The sequence below is a fragment of the Euprymna scolopes genome, chromosome 27 (assembly GCF_053919585.1).
Source record: "Euprymna scolopes isolate OS-2025 chromosome 27, ASM5391958v1, whole genome shotgun sequence".
NCBI lineage: Eukaryota > Metazoa > Mollusca > Cephalopoda > Sepiida > Sepiolidae > Euprymna > Euprymna scolopes.
Window position 1 is genome coordinate 106,383,342 of NC_136508.1, and position 10,669 is coordinate 106,394,010.

At 24.3% G+C, this 10,669-nt stretch overlaps 1 non-coding gene across 1 annotated transcript; it reads left to right on the forward strand.

Moving 5' to 3' along the window:
• Positions 1-469: 469 nt before the first annotated feature.
• On the forward strand, positions 470-632 carry LOC145249114 (U1 spliceosomal RNA). The gene has a single exon (XR_013863492.1). It is a non-coding gene; the product is annotated as a U1 spliceosomal RNA (small nuclear RNA).
• The last annotated feature ends 10,037 nt before the right edge of the window (positions 633-10,669 follow it).

Consider the following 10,669-nt stretch of genomic DNA (forward strand, 5'->3'; position numbering starts at 1 on the left):
CTTTAAGAATTAAAGTATTTTGTGAAAATGTTCGTAAGTTTAAATGATAGTAATATTTTTGTTATGAATTTTGTTATTGGTGAATAAAATGTTGTGATATATTAATATTGGTGAGAATTTTATGGAACATAATTAGTATTTTATTGGTTACTGTCAGTGGTGAGACTCACCACTGACAGTAACTTCCATACTCACCACTGGTGAGTATGGAAGTACTATATAAACACACTAGTGGAGTACTGGAGTAGTGGACCATCATAAAATTTCATACTTCTCTGCCTCCGGTCCTTCGGGTCCTGGGCAACAAGTGTCAAGCAAAGACCTTGGTCAATGTAGGGGCAACCCTTCATACCAATTGTCACTATCCAGCTCCCCTACTCCCCGGGGAGTTGGTCCCCATTTCCTCTTCACTCCTCACTTTAAAAATCGGCCTTGTGCCTAATTTGCTCGTTGGGGTTAGTAAATAAATACCCTTACCTGACGTAGGGGTTACGATGATCATTTAGGTCGTCCTCCCAGAGAGGGTCCCTTCCATTGCACTGCGGTTGGGTTGACCTTTGCGATCGTCTCAAATGTGGACGACTCGGATGCGCTATTTCTAAGTGTGGGGTCTGCCTATGTGCTCACCCCGATAATTTAATCAAAATCAGAAATTCTACCCTGCTTCTTCTGTGCAGAAAACCACTTTAATTCCCAGCTACCTCCCGTCCGTATGTCTTCAGCTCTCACAGACATGTGTAAGGAATCCTTGTTTCTGTTTTTCAAATCGCCCGTCTCTATACACGCTACAAAAAGGCCAATTCTCTCGACCAGTTTATCATCCACTTCAATCGCAACGTTCTGATATAATCTAATCTGCATGTATACATCACCAACGTTTGCTTTGAACATATCAATCTCGTAAGCGTAAGAAATCCGCCGAGTTGTCGCCTTCAACAACTGAAAGTGTCTTCTTTCGATATAGATTGATGAATGAAAACCTTTGACAAACTACCATAGAATTAATGTGTCTATTGATTGAATCCCACCCATCACCTCGAAAATTGGGCATCCAAACAAAGTTGAATGATGTGCACAAGTATTTTTCGTAACCAAAATTATGAAAATGATTAAATATCTTTTATCGGTACTTGTACAGTTTAATCAAGACATTAAAAAAATGAAAATATCGAAAAAAAAGTTATATTGTACGTATCCGTTATGGACTGAAGTTCTCTGAAAAAAAAATTCAGAGGAGTTTTTTTTTTTTTTTTTTTTTTTTTTTTTTTTTTTTTACAGCGGAAAAACATGTTAATATGACAGCGCACTGAAGATAGCCGTGTTTGGATTTTTAGAACACGCCACGGGGAGATAACTCAGTCTAAAGTGCCGATACATCCTTCCCATCTTAAATAATAGATTTTCTTCTTAATAATCGAAACACGGCTACCTTTTGATTGGTATCATAACAATTATTTATTTTTATTTTTTTGCTTTAAAAACAAAAAACTACTTGACCAAATTAAGTGAAAGTTTTTCCAGAGAACTTCATTCCATAATGGATACGTACAATATAACCTCTTTTTTTCTCTCTCGATATTTTCATTTTTAATGTTTTTAATAAACTGTACGAGTACCCATTTTATTTTATAATTAAAAATGAAAAAACATTGAGCAATAAAAATGAAATTTTGGGTACTTATGTATTATGTATTTTTGGTGCCGAGCTGAAATAATAACGTTATTATTTTGAAAACCATTCTTAATATGAGGAGGTGAGGGTGTTTACTGTTTTGTTACTAATTTATGATTCCACATTACAACTTTATATATAAAAAAAAATCGTGAAACTTAAATTTAAACTAGACCGCCAAAAATGGCCGAAAAATCAAGTTGTTGTTGCTTTTTAAAACGAAATTACATTTATTAAAATCCATTATTTCTGAGTAACTTTTTTTTTCCAGAAAGATAAAACCCTGAATTTTATCATATAGTAAACAGAATAATGTAAAACTTTTTCTACTATTTTTAATTAAATTTTAAATGTTAAATTTTCCAAAAAAGTTAACAATTGACATTTTTTGTCTTGCACAAAAAACGTACATAAATATTTAAAAAAAAAAAAAGAAAGATTTTTGAAATAATTAATTCATTTATTTGTTGTCTAGATTTAGGGTGATTTTCTATGAGAATATGCAAAACTATTATAATATAAGTACCTGGATTTCAAATAATTCCACTTATTCATATAGGCAACCAGTTACTTCGCGTCGATCTATACAATGTTTACGTTTGTACTTAATAAAAAGCAAACTATGGAAAACAACACAGGCCAAAAAAAACTTATTTTTCAGTGACGAAAATTTCAATGCATTATTAAGCTGAGGCTGGCCAGTACAAGATGGGTAACCAATTGTATGAGTTTGGTTTTTAATGTGTATGTGTGTGGGGGCCAGGCTCCCCAAAATGGGGGAAGGGCAATTTAAAGCAGAATAAAAAAAATATATTTCAGCGCGTTTGGTCCACCGTAGTCGAAAGGCGGCAAACGTTTTCAAACGGGATCGAAAAAAATGATGCTATTTTTAACACAAAGGGCACAATATTTATCGAATTTTTTTTGTATCGATTCTTCAAAGCATGCCCTGTTTAATAATGGTCATGCATTATTCGGCTCGCTAAAAAAAATTGTTAATTTATTTATTAAAGATTTTAAAATGGCTTTTATCGTATAAATATTAAAAAATGTTTGTTGTTGTTTTGCTTAACTGAAATTAATTATTTTATTTAACATATTCACCGAATTTCACACTTCAAACCTCAAAAGCGAGATAATTAAACACAATCGAAGTTCTGATATTCAGACGTCAAAATAAGGTATGCAAACAATTTTTTTTTAAAATCTATAACCCTGTCCCTTACAACAACACAATATGTTTTGTTCAGATTCAGATGATTATTTTAAGCATATTTGGAACCCCCTCAAAACAAGGGGGTGTTTTGTATGCAAATATATATATATATATATATATATATATATATATATATATATATATATATATATATATATATATATATATATATATATATATATATATATATATATATCGTTTATGAAAAATAAGTACACTGTTATAAAGTTCATTATCCTCTTTATAATCGCTGAAAATTTCGTTTTGATTGGATAATTACCTGATTTTTGGTAGATTTTTAAAAAGACGGTCCGTCAAAAAGTACTTACCTGCCCCCCCCCCCAGTTTCGGCGGTGCCTAATTTAATATGAAAAATAAAAAAATAAAAATAGCGCGGTACCATCTGCATCCGAGAAAAATATCTATTGTAAAATTAAACCAAAATTTGATGCTTATGCATTTTTCGTACCGCGTTATTTTTAAATTGTTTTTCACGTTTTACGATATCTTTTTTTCTTTTTTAATTGTAAGGTGGAAGCATATACTAGTTACAAAACACCCTCCCCATGTTAAGAATGGCTTTCAATAAAATAACATTATCATTTCAGCACAGTACCAACAATACATAAGTACTGAAAATGTTATTTTTATTGTTCAATGTTTTTTTTATTTTAAATTATAAAATAAAACACGTTTAATCATTTTAAAACTTCATCTTTCATGATTTTTTTAAATTTGTTAAACACCGTGGTTAAAAAAATTAAGGGTTTGTTACTGTACACACAGATTCGAAAAAGTTGTCAAAAAACAAATATATAACACATAAATGTTACCAAAGGAAAGATAAGTTACTTTTCTACCTAACTGGATATATTTTTCGTGTTTTTATTCAATGTAATTGTAACATGTTTATTCAGCTCGAAAAACATGCAGTGTTTACCGATGTATTGGAAAATTCAAAATGGCGCCCGACTGTCTCTTTAACACGGTACGTTTGGGAAAAGAAGGGCAACACCGGTATCGAGCAGAAGTTTGTTTACATGTTTCAAAAAGATTAAATGGCTAAAATAAAATCACGTAATTATTGAAAATGTGATCATGTGATTAAAATTTAAAATTAAATTTTAATCACATAGTCTATGTGTACAGTAATACAAACCCGTGTCCCATTTAGTGATAATATGATTGGAGGCTATTTGTACAACTAAACGGCAAATCTGCCGATTATTCTGATTACAGTTCTCATCTTGGATGTTAACAGTAGTTTGACTAATCCAAATAATAATGAAATGTTCAGTCTTCCAAAAAAAAATAAATAAATAAATAAAATAAAATAAAATGAAATAAAATAAACCTGATTTTTAAATCTTCATGTATCTTATTTATTTTAATAAATTAGACATACAAAAAAGAAGAGACATTTTATAAAGAAATCCCAACACATTGACAAATACAATCTAAACTTGATTAGGGAAACAATTCGGCACACTTAACTTATAAACGGACATTTTCTACACGAGGAACGAAATAATGATGACACCGTGTTATTACGATGACCTTAAGTTCTTTGTCTTTAGCAGTTGATTTTCTATTTAAATAATTTCACGTTTAAATCGAGTTTTTCATCTTTTAATTTTGATTCTTTTATATTTTCATATTGTATATCTTAATGAATTGGACACATAAAACAAAAGTTGTATCAATTTACTAAAGAAATATTAACAAAAGAACACAAAAGAAAAACGAATTCATCCGGATGTTTTTTCGTATTGAATTCCTGGAAATATACGTAAGTTTGTATCTTTTTTTCTTTTTTTTACCGTAAAAAAATCTAATCTATAACTTTAATATAATCTTAAATATTAAAACAATTTATTTATTTTTGTTTTTGCAATACAATAAAATATGATAATAATAGTATGATTAAAAAAATATATTTAAAATATTTTATTCAATGTGATATTTAGATTTAAAAAAATATGATTGTAAAACTTGTGTGATTTATGAGAAAATAATAATTTAATTTGAAGTTGATCGAATTATTAATCTAACCCAGCGTCCGTAGCTCCCGCTAAAATACTAAAAATTGACTTTATTTTCCACTATTTAGTTTATACAGCCTCAAAAATACGCATTAAAAGAATGAAAAATTAATAATGCATATTTCAGATTTTAGAGTGGGGGGTACTTTCCTATATAATTTAACGTAAAATTAGCACCCACTTTAGGACCAGTTAGCAGTCAATGATTAGCAGTGTCAGAAATTTCGTGAAAACTATTGAATAATTCCACCCGCCATCTTTCGAAGCTTACAACTCCTCGAAAAATGTCATTCAAACCCTAATTTTTTTCCAATTAAAGAAGCAAGGACCAAGGTTTCATTAAAACACACACACACACACACACACACACACACACACACACACAAACAAACAAACAACGTGTTTTAAAAAAAAAAGGTTTTAAACTTCGGACTTTACACAATTGTACACATTCGAATGTAAATATTTACATTTTGTTGCGACCAAATGTAATGTTTACCTTCAAATAAAAATATTTTTCTCTTGTTATGGAGCACTATCTAACAACTTAGTTGAATCCATTAGTCCCTACTTTTGAACATCTCAAGCCTGAATATATATATATATATATATATATATATATATATATATATATATATATATATATACGTTTCTCCTGTTATTTCGATCTAAATCATAAAAAACGCTAGATATAATTTCAAGTAGACAATATCTTAAAATAACATCTGTATACATTGGATCTGCGTACAGTTAGAAAATATCTGGTAATTTTTGTATAAAGTGCCTTGTATAACATTTTAGATGAAATTAATCTAGATATTCAATAATATTAATAGCAATAAACAGACATAATACTAATGTTTGAATGCAATATATACAAATATAAATGCTTCTGTTTCACTAGGATATAAATCATACGAAACACAAGAAATATTTTCAACTAGAATATATATCTTAAGCAACACTTGTATCGACACAATAATATTGATAACAATAAACAGATATATTAATATTTGAATTCAATATATATATATAAATTTTTCACGTCCACTACGATATTAAAAATAAACAACACAAGAAATATTTTCAACTATGCTATATCTTAAGCAACACTTGTATCGACTGGCCTGTGTAAAGTAAGAAAATATTCGGTTATTTTTTAAATGTGTATCAATTAACTTTTTTAGATGAAATTAATCTGGATATTGTGAGTTAAATCTAATGATATGGACAAAAGCAACAAATGGATTATATACTGAATTTATAAGAATAATCTACATTTAATAAGTACACTAAATAAAATATCAAAAATTAAAATTTGAAGAATAATTTACATATGAATAAAATATCAAAAATTGCATGTATAAAGATAATCTACATTTGATAGGTACACTAGATAAAATATCAAAAATTAATTTAAAAAATAATCTACATATGATAGTTACACTAACTAAAATATAAAAAACTAAATTTTAACATATAATTTACATATAATTAGTACACTAGATAAAATATCAAAAATTAAATTTATAACAATAATCTACATGTGATAGGTACACTACATAAAATATAAAAAATACAATTTATGAAAATAATCTACATATTAAAGGTACACTAAATAAAATATCAAAAATTAAATTTATGAAAGTAATCTACATATGATAGGTACACTAGATAATATGTCAAACATTAAATTTATAAACATTATCTAGATATGATAGGAACACTCGATAAATTATCACAAATTAAATGTATACAAAACATTTACATATGATAGGTACACTAAATAAAATATTAAAAATTGAATTTATAAACATAATCTACATATGATAGATACACTAAAAAAATATCAAAAATTAAATTCATAAAAATAATCTACATGTGATAGGTACACTATATAAAAATCAAAACTTGAATTCATAAAAATAATATACATATGATAGGTACACTAAATAAAATATCAAAAATTAAATTTATAAGAATAATCTACATATGATAGGTACACTAAATAAAATATCAAAAATTAGATTTATAAAAATAATCTACATATGATAGGTACACTAAATAAAAATAAAAACTGGAATTCATAAAAATAATCTACATATGATAGGTACACTAAATAAAAATCAAAAATTGAATTTATGAATATAATCTACATATGATAGGTACACTAAATAAAATATAAACATAAAATTCATAAAAATAATCTACATATGATAGGTACACTAAAAAAATATAAAAAAAAAAATTCATAAAAATAATCTACATATGATAGGTACACTAAAAACAATATCAAAAATTAAATTCATAAAAATAATCTACATATGTTATGTACACTACATAAAAATCAAAAATTGCATTTATAAAAATAATCTACATATGATAGGTACACTATATAAAAATCAAAACTTGAATTCATAAAAATAATCTACATATGATAGGTAAACTAAAAAAAATATCAAAAATTTAATTTATAAAAATAATCTACATATGATAGGTAAACTAAATAAAATATCAAAAATAAAATTTATAAAAATAATCAACAGATGATAGGTACACTAAATAAAATATCAAAAATTAGAATTATGACAATAATCTACATATTATAGGTACACTAAATAAAAATCAAAACTTGAATTCATAAAAATAATCTACATATGATAGGTACACTAAATAAAAATAAAAAATTGAATTTATGAAAATAATCTACATATGATAGGTACACTAAACAAAATATAAACATAAAATTTATAAAAATAATCTACATATTATAGGTACACTAAATACTATATGAAAAATTCAATTCTTAAAAATAATCTACATATGATAGATACACAAAATAAAAAATAAAAATTAAAATTCATAAAAATAATCTACATATGATATGTACACTAAATAAAAATCAAAAATTGCATTCATAAAAATAATCTACATATGATAGGTACACTAAATAAAATATAAAAATCGAATTCATAAAAATAATCTACATATGATAGGTACACTAAATAAAAATCAAACATTGAATTCATAAAAATAATTTACATATGATAGGAACACTAAATACACAATCAAAAATTGAATTTATAAAAATAATCTGCATAAGTTAGGAAAACTAAATAAAAATCAAAAATTGAATTCATAAAAATAATCTACATATGATATGTAACCTAAATAAAATATAAAAAATTCAATTTATAAAAATAATCTACATATGATCGGTAAACTAGATAAAAATCGAAAATAAAATTTATAAAAAAAAATCTACATATGATAGGTATGCTAAATAAAATATAAAAATTGGATTCATAAAAATAATCTACATATGATAGGTACACTAAATAAACATCAAAATTCAATTTATAAAAATAATCTACATATGATAGGTACACTAAATAAAATATCAAAAATACAATTCATAAAAATAATCTACATATGATAGGTAAACTAAATAAAATATAAAAAAACTGATTTATAAAAATAATCTATATATGATAGGTACCCTGAATAAAAATCAAAAATTGAATTTATAAAAAAATATACGTATGAGAGGTACACTAAATGAAAATAATAATTAAATCTTAAAAATACTCTAGATATGATAGGTACCCTAAATTAACATCAACAATGGAATTCATAAAAATAATCTACATATGATAGGTACACTAAATAAAAATAAAAAATTGAATTCATAAAAATAATCAACATATGATAGGTACACTAAATAAAATATAAAACATCGAATTTATAAAAATAATCTACATATGATAGGTACACTAAATAAACAATCAAAAATTGAATTTATAAAAATAATCTACATATGATAGGTACACTAAATAAACAATCAAAAATTGAATTTATAAAAATAATCTACATATGATAGGTACACTAAATAAAAATCAAAACTTGAATTCATAAAAATAATCTACATATGATAGGTACACTTATTAAAATATCAAAAATTGCATTTATAAAAATAATCTATATATGATAGGTACACTAAATAACCTATCAAAAATAAAATTCATAAAAATAATAAACAGATGATAGGTACACTAAATAAAATATCAAAAATAAAATTCATAAAAATAATCTATATATGATAGGTACACTAAATGAAAAGCAAGAATGAAATTTATAAAAATAATCTACATATGATAGGTACACTAAATAAAAATCCAAACTTAAATTCATAAAAAAAATCTACATATGATAGGTACACTAAATAAAATAGCAAAAATTAAATTAATAAAAATAATATACATATGATAGGTACACTAAATACAATATAAAAAATTAAATTCATAAAAATAATCTACATATGATATATACACTCAATAAAAATTAAATTCATGAAAATAATCTACATATGATAGGTACACTATATAAACAATCAAAAATTAAATTCATAAAAGTAATCTACATATGATCGGTACACTAAATACAAATATAAAATTGAATTTATAAAAATAATCTACATATGATAGGTTCACTAAATAAGAATAAAAAATTAAATTCACAAAAATAATCTACATATGATTGATACACCAAATTAAAAATCAAAAATTTAATTCATAAAAATAATCTACATATGATAGGTACACTAAATCAAAATAAAATTGAATTCATAGATATAATCTACATATGATAAGTACACTAAATAAAAATCAAAAATTCAATTCATAAAAATAATCTACATATTATAGTACACTAAATAAAAATAAAAAATTACATTTATAAAAATAATCTACATGTAATAGGTAAACTAAATAAAAATCAAAAATAAAATTACAAAAATAATCTACATATGATAGGTACACTAAATAAAAATAAAAACTTGAATTCATAAAAATAATCTCCATATGATAGTGACACTAAATAAAATATCCAAAATACAATTTATTAAAATAATCAACATATGATAGGTACACTAAATAAATTATAAAAAATGGAATTCATAAAAATAATCAACATATGATATGTACACTAAATAACAATCAAAAATTGAATTTATTAAAATACCTTACATATGATGGGTACACTAAATAAAATATAAAAAATCGAATTTATAAAAATAATCTACATAGGATAGGTACACTTACTAAAATATCAAAAATTAAATTCATAAAAATAATGTACTTATGATAGGTACACTAAATAAAAATCAAAAATAAAATTAATAAAAACAATTTACATATGATAGGTACACTAAATAAAAATAAAGAATTGAATTCATAAAAATAATCTACATATGATACGTACACTAAATTAAATATAAAAAAATTAAAGTTTAAAAAATATTCTACATATGATAGGTACACTAAATAAAAATCAACAATTGAGTTCATAAAAATAATCTACATATGATAGGTACACTACATAAATATGAAAAATTGAATTGATAAAAATAATCTACATACGATAGATACACTAAATAAAATATCAAAAATTGCATTTATAAAAATAATCTACATATGATAGGTACACTAAATAACCTATCAAAAATAAAATTCATAAAAATAATAAACAGATGATAGGTACACTAAATAAAATATCAAAAATAAAATTCATAAAAATAATCTACATATGATAGGTACACTAAATAAACAAAACAAAAATAAAATTCATAAAAAAATTCTACATATGATATGTACACTAAATAAAATATCAAAAATGAAATTAATAAAATTAATCTTCATATGATAGGTACACTAGATAAAAATCAAAAATTGAATTCATAAA